The sequence below is a fragment of the Gorilla gorilla genome, chromosome 3 (assembly GCF_029281585.2).
Source record: "Gorilla gorilla gorilla isolate KB3781 chromosome 3, NHGRI_mGorGor1-v2.1_pri, whole genome shotgun sequence".
NCBI classification, from domain to species: domain Eukaryota; kingdom Metazoa; phylum Chordata; class Mammalia; order Primates; family Hominidae; genus Gorilla; species Gorilla gorilla.
Genome location: NC_073227.2, coordinates 129,811,303 through 129,825,775, shown reverse-complemented (window position 1 = coordinate 129,825,775; position 14,473 = coordinate 129,811,303). Strand labels below are relative to the sequence as shown.

General features: G+C 41.6%; 1 long non-coding RNA gene across 1 annotated transcript in view; it reads left to right on the top strand.

Moving 5' to 3' along the window:
- The window catches only part of LOC101147809 (uncharacterized), a 38,451-nt gene that overhangs the window by 7,514 nt on the left and 16,464 nt on the right, over window positions 1-14,473 (top strand). The window contains exon 5 of the long non-coding RNA XR_010133459.1: window positions 11,635-11,810. This is a non-coding gene — a long non-coding RNA (uncharacterized lncRNA). The remainder of the gene's footprint in view (window positions 1-11,634; window positions 11,811-14,473) is intronic.

Genomic DNA, 14,473 nt, shown 5'->3' with positions numbered 1-14,473 from the left:
CTTGAGCCCAGGTGGTTGAGGCTGCAATGAGTCAGATATATGTATCTGGCTTTATATATACATCTTTGTTTTATATATATATTATATACTTTGTTATATATACATAAAACAAAGTAGAGAATGTTAGTCCCCAGAGTTTCTCTGTAAGAAAATGTCTCATGCAAAAATCATTCAGGAGGAGAAAAATATACTTTGTAGGGGATGCTACATGCTTCTTGCCAAGAAGAGAGAGAGAAATGGGAGGCCATTAGCTGTCTTCTATGTATGGTTGGTGGGCAGGGGTACAAGAGAAGCTTCTCACTTTTACACCATGTGGGAAGAAGGTAGTGAACAGGGTAGAAAGAAAACTGAGATAACAACATGGAAGGATTGGGAGATTGAAAGAGGAGGAGGATTTTAGCAGCCGTCATAAGTAGGGAACTTTGGAGGGAGGAGAGATATAGAGAAGTATTGTTGGAAGCTTTACTTTCTATTTTTCTGGGAGAGACCCCTGTGTTACACCTTTACGGAAACTCATAATAAAAATCTCGATCGTTTATCAACATTAGTCTCATTATTTTTGAATGAGAATCCCCACAGAAATGATATCACATGACGCTTGAGTTGTAAATTGTACAAACTGCGTTCAGAAGCCATCACCAAGGCCTAGCTGTTCTTTTTCCTGAATCTAGACCATTTATGTCATATGAGTATCTACTTTCCAAAACTGAAAGCTCCTCACTTAGTCTTCCACAGAACTCCAGTGGAGCTCTAAATTGTATAGCTGAAAACGGGGCATATAATTCATACACTTTCACCATAATTCAGGGCAGGGAGGGAAAGTCACTGGTTATGGTATCTATTAGTTTCCCCTGTTAACTGGCATTTGGAAAATATGTGCTCTGAGACACTCACACTTTGGGTTTAGATAACGTTTCTTCTCTCGGTGTCTGTGTTTCATGTTGTTGTTGTAATTGGCCAATAGCGCTGTAGTTGCTGCCAATATATAAGTTTGTTGCAGATACAAAATGTGGACATTTTGATAGTTAATGTGCACACACACATAATACACAATAGGCATAGTCATAATTTTGTTACATGATCATTTGGCACAAATGATAAAACTGTACACAAGTTACTATAATTAATGCCCTATACTTTCTTTTTCTTTCTTCTTTTTTTTTTTGAAACAGAGCTTTGCTTTTGTAGCCCAGGCTGGAGTGCAATGGCTCGATCTCAGCTCACTGCAACCTCCGTCTCCTAGGTTCAAGTGATTCTCCTGCCTCAGCCTCCGAAGTAGCTGGGATTACAAGCATGCACCATGCCCCGCTAATTTTGTATTTTTAGTAGTGTAGGGTCCAGCCCTACAGGGCCTGTGGGTTTTTTCTTTGTGTGCAGAGATGAGAGATTGTAGAAAAATAAAGACATGAGACAAAGAAATAGAAGGAAACACAGCTGGGCCCAGGGCACCACTACCACCAATGCACGAAGCCTGGTAGTGACCCTGAATGCCTGGACACACTGCTATTTATTGTATGCAAGGCAAGGGGGCAGGGTAAGGAGTTTGAGTCATCTCAAATGATTAATAAGGTCAAGCAAGTCACGTGTCCACGTGACGGGGGGCCTTTCCCTTTGTGATAGCCGAAGCAGAGAGGGAGGACAGTATATGTCAGCATTTCTTCTGTGCACTTAGCAGGAAGATCAAAGACTTTAGTACTTTCACTAACTTTGTTACTGCTATCTTTTAAGAACTTAAAAGGAGGTGCCAGGTGTACAGGCAGAACATGAAAGTGGACAAGGAGCATGACCACTGAAGCACAGCACCACAGATGTTTAAGCCTCCAGATGACTGCAGGCAGGCCTGGCTAATGTCAGGACTCCCACAAGAGTTGGTGGAGCAGTGTTCTCTAACTCCCCCCGGGGAAAGGGAGACTCACTTTCCCGGTCTGCTAAGTAATGGATGCCTTCCCAGGCACTGGCCCTACCGCTAGACCAAGGTCTGCCAAGTAACGGGTGCTTTCCCAGGCACTGAACTTACCGCTAGACCAAGGAGCCCTCAAGCGGCCCTTATCCGGGCGTGACAGAGGGCTCACACTCTTGTCTTTTGGTTACTTCTCACCATGTCCCTTCAGCTCCTGACTCTGTATGGCCTGGTGTTTTCTAGGTTATGATTATAAAACAGAGATTATTATAATACTAAAAGAGCAACACTACCAACTAAAGATTGATAATATTCATATATAATCATGTCTATATCTTATTTTTAGTATAACTTTTTGTATTCTAATTATTTTCTTTTATTATACTGGAACAGCTTGTGCCTTCAGTCTCTTGCCTCAGCACCTGGGTGGCTTTCCGCCCACAAGTAGAGACGGGGTTTCTGCATGTTGGTCAGGCTGGTCTCGAACTCCCGACCTCAGGTGATCCACCTGCCTCGGCCTCCCAAAGTGCTGAGATTATAGGCATGAGCCACCGTGCCCAGCCTGCTTACTTTCAAAATAAGGTAAAAGTCTGAGCGAAAAATAATAGTTCCCATTTCTGGAGCATTTAGCCTGTGCCAGGCATTGTTCTATGTATGTTCATGTATTATTTCCTCAAAAAAGTACACACTTTAATTCTGCAAATGAGAAATCTGAAACTCAAAGAGATTGAGAATCTTCTCCACACACGATTATCCCAATAATCTGGTGAGTTGAATGAGAAATAGAAGTCAAAGAGGAAGAAGGGAGGGTTGCCTGAAAGATTCCAGAATCTGGATATAAAGGTGCATTCTCCAGCAGCTGCTGATGGCTACTAACAGGATTTTCTCTTATATATCTTAGTTGGGCATGAAGGGTATGAGAAATTTCAAGCATACTGAGGAATGACACTTTCAATTGCTTCCCCAGCCAAGTAGCTTCAATGGACAGATTACCCAGAATTTAAAACAAGAAAAAATATAATCTAATTAGATCACTTATATTACTTTGTCATTGCCATATATTTCTAACAATTAAAAAAAAAATGGAATTTTAAAAAAAGCCCCGTATCTGAGGCTCTAAAATCCAACAGTCCTCTTCGTTTTAATGATTAATTTTGTTTTTGTTTTTGTTTTGAGATGGAGTCTCGCTCTGTCACCAGGCTGGAGTGCAATGGCGCAATCTCAGCTCACTGCAACCTCCGCCTCCCCGGTTCAAGCAATTCTCCTGCCTCAGCCTCCCGAAATGATTAGTTTTACAAACAGACCAGAAGCGGGGCGCAGTGGCTCACGCCTGTAATCCCAACATTTTGGGAGGCCGAGGTGGGCGGATCACAAGGTCAGGAGTTTGAGACCAACCTGGCCAATATGGTGAAACCCCGTCTCTACTAAAAATACAAAAATTAGCCCGTAGTGGTGGCCTGCGCCTGTAGTCCCAGGGCTTGGGAGGCTGAGGCAGGAGAATCGCTTGAACCCGGGAAGCGGAAGTTGCAGTGAGCCAGGATCGCGCTGCTGCACTCCAGCCTGGGCGACAGAGCGAAACTCCGTCTTAAACAAACAAACAAACAAAAAACAAAAACAAACAAAAACCCAAAACAAAAAAACCAGACCAGAAAGCCCCAACCCGCTTTTCCATCTGGACGCTCTTCCTACGTAGTCTACAATGTCGGTGGGCTTCCACCGCCATCTGGTGGACGATGTGTAGATGTGCTCTGACTTGAGGAGACTTCGCTGGCGTGGAGAGGAATGTGATTAATGAGAAGAATTTTCCATTCATGCAATTGATTTGAAAGCAATGCATAGGAATCTAAAAACTGAATAGATAAAAGTGCTTACTTTTAGGCAATCAAAAGGGGGAACAATTTGTATGTGTTGACTTATTGACTAGGATGAGATGGAACCAAATAAATTAACATTTTCTTTAATGCTGCTAGAATCCTTCAACTCCGCACTACATAGCATGCAACACTTTTTGAACAGTCCCAGCACCATGAATCTGCTTAAGTAAAGCTGTTCATGCAGTCGTCTCATCTGAGAGTACAGGAAACTCTGTATCTACATCCATTTCTGTTTATCTTTATAATCCCCTTGTCCCACACCTAAAATTTCAACATTAAGAATCTACTTTCTCACTGGGGCCTGTCAGGGGGAGTGGAGGAAGGCAGAGCACCAGGAAAAATAGTTAATGCATGCTGGACTTAGTACCTAGATGATGGGTTGATAGATGCAGCAAACCACCATGGCACACGTTTACCTATGTAAAAAACCTGCACATCCCGTACATGTACCCTGGAACTTAAAATAATAAAATAAAATAAAAAGAATCTACTTTCTGAGCTGGGCGCGGTGGCTCACATCTGTAATCCCACCACTTTAGGAGGCTAAGCTGGGAGGATCACTTGATCTCAGTTGTCCAAGACCAGCCTGGGCAACAGAATAAGATCCTGTCTTTATTACAAAAAGAATCTACTCTGTTCTGATAACACTGTACTATTTCTTTTTATTTTAAAATTCAGGTAAAGTTTTGTCTGCATTTTAACCTTAAAGTGTTAGGGTGGGGACGTGGTGGGGGAAAGTGTGTGGCAGAGAATAAGCATTGGTACTGCGGCTACCATATTGTTCTAGCATTTCACCGTTGGCACATGACTGCCTTGCACATGGTGATTAGATTGGACTATGGGACCAGTTCTGGTCAGTGAGTTATGCGTTAATATTTTAAAAATCCATAGATTCTAGGCAAATAGTTATCATGTGACAATAAGGCAGAGTAGATCTCATAATATTCAGTGATTTGGGGGGTTAATTTCCTTTGTCACTTCTTAGTTTGTAAAACAAATGAGACATTAAGTATATACCATGCTCAATGTCATCTTCTCCTATCGTAAATATAGGACAAATGGTATGAATTGTGATACAATGTAATGAAATTAATTTTTTTCATACTTCTCAGCACATAGCCACATAAATAAATGCTGCCTTTCAAAGCAATCAGCTTGGGAAATGATATGTTTATTTTAGCAATGTGCATGATATGGTTTGGCTCAATGGTTTGGCTCAATGTTCCCACCCAAATCTCATTTGAATTGTAATCCCCAGTGTTGGGGAGGGACCTGGTGGGAGGTGGTTGGATCATGGGGGCACATTTCTACCTTGCTGTTCTCATAATAGTGAGTGAGTTCTCATGAGATCTGGTTGTTTGAAAATGTGTAGCACTTCCCCCTTCACTCTCTGTCTCTCCTGCTCTGCCATGTGAAGATGTGCCTCCTTCCCCTTCACCTTGCATCATAATTGTAAGTTTCCTGAGTCCACCTCAGAAGCAGACACCAGTACAGCCCACAGAACCATGAGCCAATTAAACTTCTTTTCTTTATAAATACCGAGTCTCAGGTTAGTCTTTATAGCAGTGTGAGAATGGACTAGTACAGTGCTAGTACTCGAAATAAACTGAAAATCGTAAGCTTCAATATTTTCTTAGTTCTGCCTGCTCATGCCTGTAATCCCAGCACTTTGAGAAACCAAGGCTGGTGGATCACCTGAGGTCAGGAGTTCGAAACCAGTCTGGCCAACATGGCAAAACCCGGTTGCTACTCAAAATAACAAAAATTAGCTGGGTGTGGTGGTGGACACCTGTAATCCCAGCTACGAGAGAGGCTGAGGCAGGGAGAACTGCTTGAACCCAGGAGGCAGAGGTTGCAGTGAGCCAAGATTGCACCACTGCACTCCAGCCTGGGCAACAGACTGACACTCCATCTCAAAAAAAAAAAAATTGTTTTTTTCTTAGTCTCAGTACCTTTAAAGCTGGCTGGGCTCAACCAATAGATAAGCTACTACTAAGCAAGCTATATAAGGAGCCTCAGCCCCATCAGTTGTTGTATCTAATATGTAAACGAATAAGACCTAAGCCCTTCGTGTTGGCCAAAACACATCAAACCTGACCCTGCTCTACCTACACTGGATTGCTTACTAACAAATTTAGGGTCAGCCCTATAGTTGTATAGGTTTACTGGAAGACTTAGTTTCTTCCTTTTAATCTCAACCCAGGTGGCTTGGTGTAGAGGATAACTTATTAGGATACTGTAACCAGACACAGATTTGGCTGCTCATAGCTGAAAAGCCAGACATGAGAGGCGAGGGTTGGTGGAAGGAAAAGCAGGTTTAACTGGAGAGCCAGCAAACATGGAAGATAGTGAACTAGCTGTCTCAAGTGCCATCTTAAATTTTAAAATTTATCATAGAGTTTTTAAAGGGAAATTTGGTATGGGAGACATGGGGGAGTGGTGCAGGATGTGGGGTCTGTGTGTCTTTGTTCAGATGGCTAGCTTGCATAATTCTCTCTGGAGGTCTGCTTGGCGTCATCTTTACTTCAGCCCAGTGGTGGTGGACTAATTGTGACCCCTGCTAAGTGGGAGGATGCTGCAGCTGGGACTCCGCACCTGGTTTGTTTCAAGATTAGCCTCTGGAATTTCTTAAGTAGGAACATAATTAGATAAGCTTGCATTGCTGGAGGGGAGTGTCTAGAGAGGGAAGGAATGAAGGGGTAAGAGAGGAGGGAAGGGAGAAAAAGAGAATGGGTGATTAAAAAATATGTTTAAAACTGAGATCCTGGGTTACAATGCTTCTGTCTAGTTCCATTGAGTTTTCCTTCCTCCCTACCCCCATCTACTCCCTGGTTCTCATAGTTACAGCCATTCTTTCACTACATGACCCTGCTTGGACACTTGTTGCTTGGAGTAGGAGTAGGCACTTGACAAAAACAAAATTTTGATTTTTGAAAAGGTAAATAAGAGTTCCTTCACTCTCAATTTGAGAATGAGAATAAAATAATCCAGTCTCAGTTTGCAATCTCTCTTAAATGGAGGAGATGTAAATTCTTGAGCTGTAGGGGTCCATCTTCAACCAGACAGAACGCTTACCAACAGCATTTCCCTCCTCTACCTTGTGATCCCATTCATTGATATCAGTGAAGAAAAGGACGAAAAGGATGAAAGACTGAATGAAGTATCACTGCGAGTGGAGGACTTGCAGAAAGGAGTGACAAAGAGTACTGCTGCCAGTGATGAAGGGCCTGATTCCAGCCCATTCCAGAGTCTCGGCTGTACTCCTACTCCTTATAGTAAGAAATGCTCCCTCCTTTCTATTGAAACTGCATGTTGAGTATCCCCAGTATAAAAGTTTGAAATCCAAAATGCTACACTGAGCATTTCCTTAGAGTGTCATGTTGGTGCTCAAAAAATTTTGGATTTTGGAGGATTTGGGATTTTCAAGTTATGAATACTCAATCTGTAACTTGATAGAGTTTCTGTTTCCCGCAGCCAAATGAGTATAAATCAATACTCCAAGATTCTTGCATGCCTTCTGATAAAATTATTTAAAAAATATCTTCAGAGCCAGTTTATAGGCCAACCACAAAATCAGTTTTACAACATTATAATTACCTTTTATGAGTTTGGTGACATTTAATACAGCATATAATCAGTAAATGCTTACCTTGTGCAATGCACAATGCTTATCAATCAAAGGAATCCAAAGATTAGTAGAAGCTAACAGTTTTTGTGGGAGAGAAAACAATTTACAAAAGTAGTGATAGCTAATAAGTTCCATGACAAAAGTACAAGTAAAAAGAGTAGAGGACAGAGAAAAGAGTGATTTATTCAGATTTTTAAAAATTATCAAATGTTGAAATACTAACAACATGCTGAGGAGTATATTGTGATCCAGTGATAGAATGCAGAATAGAACATAATCTCTTACTTCAAGGAGCTTAAATTTTATCACAAGGGTAAACACAAGGGTGTTTGGCAGCCAAAGGAGCACTAACCATGTGTTGGGGCTGGGGGCAGGTTTGAGAAGGCATACGGAAGAGACAATATCTAGGCAGATATGGAAAGATAAAAGGTTAAATAGAATTAAATGAAGGTGGGCTAGAAGAAAGAAATCTCAAATACAAAAGACTGATGAGTTCTTTTTTCTGAGACTGAATCTCGCTCTGTTGCCCAGGCTGGAGTGCAGTGGAACGATCTTGGCTCACTGCAACCTCTGTTTCCTGGGTTCAAGCGATTCCTCTGCCTCAGCCTCCCCGCTAGCTGGGACTACAGGCGCCCACCACCACACCTGGCTAATTTTTGTATTTTTAGTAGAGATGGGGTTTCACCATATTGGCCAGGCTGGTCTCAAACTCCTGACCTTGTGATCTGCCCACCTTGGCCTCCCAAAGTGCTGGGATTACAGGTGTGAGCCACCACGCCTAGCCAAGAATTCTTTTAGCAGCATTAAATGCCCAACTCTCAGATTCCATTACTCCCCACTTTCCTGTTTTTGCTCTTATCTGTTGGGCTCCTTTTTAGTCTTCTTTGTCCTGGGTTCCCTCCTCTTTCCCCTCCCCTCTCCTCTCCTGCTTGGAGTGTTTTTAACTAAGCAGTACAAATCTTGAGACCAGAGCTGTGGTCAGTGAGTCCTGTTAACCTTCTGAGATCTGTGCCCTTACCAAGTTCCTCTGTCACCTATGGGTGGGCTGCTGGGATCCCATCCTCCAGAAGTTTCCATGCCACCAGCAGGCTGAATGTTTTTGTGGCAGTCATACCTCTCCTGAGAGGCCTGACTCTCAGCCTTAGTGGGGAAATGCCCCTTCTAAATTTTTTATTTTTTATTTACTTATTTTTTTTAATTTATTTTTTGAGACAGGGTCTCACTCTGTCACCCAGTCTGGAGTGCAGTGGCACGATCATGGCTCACTGCAGCCTCGACCTCCTGGGTTCAAGCGGTCCTCCCATCTGGCCTCCCAAAGTGCTGAGAATACAAGAGTGAGCCACTGTGCCTGGCCTGCCCCCTCTAAATTTTAACATTTTCTTCTTCGTGCACTCTGCATTGGCTTTAGAGGTAGTGGCCACCATCTGCAGTTGCTATTTCTATACCCCTTAGAGTCCTCTTTTATCTCTTTTAGTAGTACACCATATTTATGACTTAATAATTATTTATATTAAACTTTTCTGTTGATATAACTGGCATGTTTTTAGTCTCCTTATTCATCCCTGGTTGATATAATGAGGCAGAGGTGACTTGGGAATGACTCCACAAAAAAGCACAAACCAGCTGGGTGTGGTGGCTCATGCCTATAATCCCAGCCCTTTGGAGGCTGAGGTGGGAGGATCACTTCAGATCAGGAGTTCAAGACCAGCCTGGGACCTTGTCTCTGCCAAAAATAAGAAACAAAAATAGCCAGGTGTGGTGGTGCACACCTGTGGTCCTAGCTACTCAGGAGGCTGAGGTGGGAGGATCTCTTGGGCCCAGGAATTTGAGGCTGCAGTGAACTGTGATCGTCCCACTGCACTCTAGCCTGGGTGACAGAGTGAGACCCTGTCTTAAAAAAGAAAAGCACAAACCATAATATAAAAGAACTGAATAATTTGACTTTATGAAAATTAAAGACTTCTGTTCTTTAAGTGATACTTTTCAGAAAATGATAAGGCAAGTCAGTCCAGTAGAAAATATTTGCAATACATATATCTGACAAAGGCATGTGTACAGAATACACAAAGTATCTCAAAAATAAGAAGACTGTTAATTTGCTAGGGCTGTCATAACAAAATACCACAGACTGGGTGGCTTCAATAACCCAGATTTATTTTCTTATAGTTCTGGAGGTTAGAAGTTCCAGATCAAGGTATCGGCAGATTTGTTTTCTTCTGAGGCCTCTCTCCTTGGCTTGCAGATAGACTTCTATCGGCTAGAAGACTTGTCTTCTCACGGTGGTGTCCTCACATGGTCTTTCCTCTGTGCATGCACATGTCTGTGTGCTAATCTCCTTATAAAGACCAATGAGAAACTTGCAGTTTGCATGGTCCGAGTGTTCTCCCTATTGCCATAGTCCCTCTCCTCCTATTGTAATAATCATTTTGAATCAAGTCTCTCCTTACCCAAATCCACATTTGTTTTTATTTGCCATTTCCATCCTGCTTACCATGTGTTTAGCTGTGGCAGCCTAGTGGGAATTGAGCAAATACATAGCCAACTACAACCTAGGAAGGTATGTATTGTGCAGGGCCTGTTACATCATTTTCATGTAAGATGAAAATGCTGAATGCCTTATTCAAAAGAGAAAGGCAAAAGTGCCCCTGAAGTACTAAAATATGTTTTTGCTTTTCCTCTATAGTCTCTCTCAACTTGTTACGGTGTCTCTTTTAATTTAGTGTAATTGTAAATAAATAAAAATTAAATTTTTTATTAGCATGAATTTACTATTCATCATTATATTGTGCAATGTCAGTTAAATATATGTATGGCCAAGTGTGGTGGCTCATGCCTGTAATCTCTGCACTTTGGGAGGCTGAAGTGAGAGGATTGCTTGAGCCCAGGAGTTCAAGACCAGCCTGGGCAACAGAATGAGAGCCCCCTCTCTACAAAAAAAAAAAAAAAAAAAAAAAAAGCTAGCAGGGTCTCTACAAAAAATAAAAAAAGCCAGCCTGTGGCACATGCCTGTGGTTCCAGCTACTTGGGAGGCTGAGGTGGGAAGACCCTTTGAGCACAGGTAGTTGAAGCTATAGTGAGCCATGATCATATCACTGCACTCCAGCCTGGGCAGCAGAGCAAGACCCTGTCTCTAAAAATTAAATAAATAAATGAACAAACAAATAAATGCAAATATAAGAGCACTTAACTCATATGTGGAATTACCAAAATTACACAATTCATACCTCGTTCATACATGCATATGCATTTTGTTCCCAAAAGAAGAGAGGAAATGCTGCACAAAATTAACTCTTTTTTTCACTTCTTGATAGGTGCACATTTTATGAACCCTCTACTTTTAACTTACTGAAAAAGAAGGAAGGGTTGAAAGAAAAAGAACTATGAGTTCTTCCGTATTTCCCTCTCCTTCTATGTCATTTTTAGCATAGGTGGTTGGCCAATACTGGGAAGTAACATGAATAAGAAAGGATATGGTAAGCTTCCTTGATTGTTCATGTTTCTTACAATGCCATTGCCTTCCTTTTTCATTCAAAGCAAATTCTTGTTTGAATGAAAAATGTGGCTTTTGGGGCTGTCTGCCAACTCCACAGTCATAGACCTAACATGCTTACGTTACACTCCCTTAGAGTTTCTCAGAAACTCCATCTCCTCCACCATCACCACCATCCTCCTACAAGCTGCCATCCTCTATCACTTGGACTACAGAAATAATTTACTGAGTAGTCTATCTGCATCCTGTAATCCATTCTACACAATGCAACCAGAGGGATCTTCTCAGTGCCAAATCTGATCATGTTATCCTCAGCAAAAAAACCTTTTAAAGCTTTGAGGTCAAAGACAAAACTCTTATAGACACCGGTACATTTTGCTCCTACATTTTCCCCCCTAGTTTCAGTTTGCAGCAGCCTCCGTATCAGTGCTCTCCATTCCTGAATACTGGCCTCTCAGCACTTTGATTAGCCCATTTATTTAGACTCTTTTCTAGAGAACCCTTCCCCACCTCCATCCAGAGCCTTGTGGAGGAAAAGTTAGATACTAAATTTGAACTCAATTGAACATAGACACAAACAATGGTCACCAAGTCCTGGAACAGGTTGTGTGAGCCCCTTGAGGCATTCGTCCAGCACTGTTTTGGAGCAATCTCTATTTCAATCTATTCCTATATGTTAGTTGTTGAAAAACAACAGACAATCGCAAAAACAAGTTGACCTTTTTGTGTTCCTTGAGTCCAGTCGTGAAGGGGCCTCGTGACTGGGACTCATGCCAAACAACTCGTTACAAAAGGAGCTATGGTCCCAGACCACACCGAAGCTTCACGAGACCTCTCCTCATCTGTGCACGGACAAGTGTCTGACTCTGGAGCCCAGGCTGTTGCTTTCCAGTCTGGTGGTGAATCCTTCACAGTCTGGTGAGTGTAAATATATATATATCTTTACCTTTCTCCTCTCCCCATTGCAATTTGCTTATTACATCCATTTGCTTATTACATCATTTGCTTATTATATCTGCATTGCCATTTACGTGGGATAAAGGTTGTTTACCCTTAAAGGGATTGTGTGTGTGTCTTTTCTTCTTCCCTCGTGTGTTTCCGGCACAGAACACCCCTTCTTCACCTAATGAAATTCCACTTATCCTGTAGATGAAAGTTCAAAAATCCCTTCCTCAAGGAAGCCATCCCTTACCTTGCTGACAAGGCCAACTATTCTAATTATTTCTCATAGAACCATCTACCTCTCCTTGTAGCACTCATCACAGTTGCACTTGTATATTTATTTTTGTTGTTATTTGATTATTATCCATCTTTTCTAATGTGTACATAGAAGAAAGAGAAGAAACCCCCTTCCTACATATACATTTTTTGTTTTCTTAACACTTGTTGTAGATGGTGATTGATCATTTATACAAGAGATTGCCTAAATAATGTATCTTTCGGAACAGACCATTTTTTTTATTGTTCATTATTATTCTGCACCACCTTCCATACCTAGAACTTTTCCTGATACCTGCTAGGAGCTTAACAATTAATCATTGAATGAAATGATAGCCAAGTTGATTAGACTTTTCCTTCTCAATTCTAAAGAATTGCTGATTTCAATGAGTGCCTAAGTAGCACTGGAAATAACATGTCAGGATGTCTGAACACTTCCTTTCTCCTTTGTCTTCTAGCTTTATCTTAGTCTCTTTCAAAATCTCAGTTGCAGGATGGATATGCTTCTAGCACTTTGAGATGGAGAGTTTCAAGGATTCCCATGATCTTGCTTTAGTGTGCTTATCTGCTTATCTCTCTTCATGTCCACTCACCTATAGGCCCTTTCCTTTTCTGTCTGTCACTTATATAGCTCATGTTCATATCCCCTCTTCTCCTCTTCTTAGGCCAGTCTCATAATGTTTCCAACATCTGGTATGGTTTAAAGGAACTCTTGCCTGGAAATAGAAGTTCTTTCCAGACCATGATATAAATTTCTAGTAAAAGCAAATGAATGAATATATAGCAAGAAACAACAATTCACAAGGAAGTTGCCCTGGAAGTGGGCTGTTGTAGTAAAAGGAGGCATTTGCCTGTTACTGAGTCCCAATAGCCTGATCACTCTTGCCCAATCAGGAACTTTCTGTCACATTGTGCTGTTTGCCATTGCAGTGCTCAGCAGACTGAGGATTACAGTATGTGCATTGGCACTTGTTATACAGCAAGTGCAAACAGCTGGGTTTCTTGCTGTTCATGAGTGCCAAGATATTATTCCTCATAAGACATTTTAACTGCTTTTGCAGTTAGTAACATCAGTGCCTGGGAAATCAAACATTTTATCTAGTGGTCTGTTAACTTAATGCTATTTTCCAGATGTTTTTTAGGGCTGTTCCTCCAATGTTGATTTGTGGTGGCGTTGATATTTTCTTTCTATAGCATTTTATTATTTTTCAGCAGTGATATTTAATTTAGTTTGGGGAAATGTCTTTTCCAAACTTTTGTTTCTGATGACACACAGTTATTTTGAATCTTGTATCAATCCCACAAACTACAGGACTTGGCCTGATTATAGGCATGACTAGACAAAAGAAGCTCTAGAAGAGCTGTCACACCACTTTCACTTTTATTGAGGTTACCACGTACACTGATAGATTACAGGCCCATGGCATTTTAGAGTCAGAGACATTCTTTACTCAGATCCCCTCTTTATTCACAACAAAATAACTGGAACTCATAGATGTCAAATAATTTTACCTTAGGCCACACAGCTAGCTGTTAGTAAAATCAGAACTACGACCAGGTCTCCTAGGTACAGGGGAGAGGAAACCTTTTTTCCATGCTTCTCACCTGGAGGCGTATGTGTGAATCCACTTACCCCCTTTAGTGGCCTGAGGATTCATTCATTGGCAAAGAAGTCTCCTGACAGCGTTTTGAAGAGGCAGAACAAACTCCTGCTGCCAATCTACAGGAGCCATCACTCTTTCCCAGTGAGCAGCTGGCATGTGGCCAGCCTTCCCTTTCTGCAGCTTGGACTGCTAAAGTATCACGTGGATGGAGCAGCTCTGTGCAAAGCCACTTTTCCAGAACTGTTTCCGTGTCTCCACTCCCCAATCCATCCTTCTCCCCACAAGCTCTCTCCTATCACACAAACACACCAAGGGCCTCTTAAAGCTTTCTCCATCCACAGTGAGAGAGAGAGGGGAGAGAATCAAGTTTGGTATGCTGGAACATACATGTGAGGCAGAAAAGTTCTGAAAGTTTGAGAGCAGCTTATAAATAACTCAGGGTAGATGTTGCCGATGATGGGAAGTATATATAGGAAACACCATCATTTAAAAAATGTATTCTTTGAAAATGAAGGATGACAGCATACACACCAAACTCACAAAAGCTTAACAGAAATTCTCATAAAACTGTAGATAGACTTACATTATATTACACAAATTTTAAACTCTGGATCTGGGCCGAAAACATCACCTGCTTTAGGTCTTCAAATAGACACTTAAGAGCTATGGAATAGTACAATTGACCGGGAAAACACTTTAAGATTTGGTTGTAATCTACAGACTGTCAGCTTAGGGGTAACTGGTAAAGTAATTTGTGAT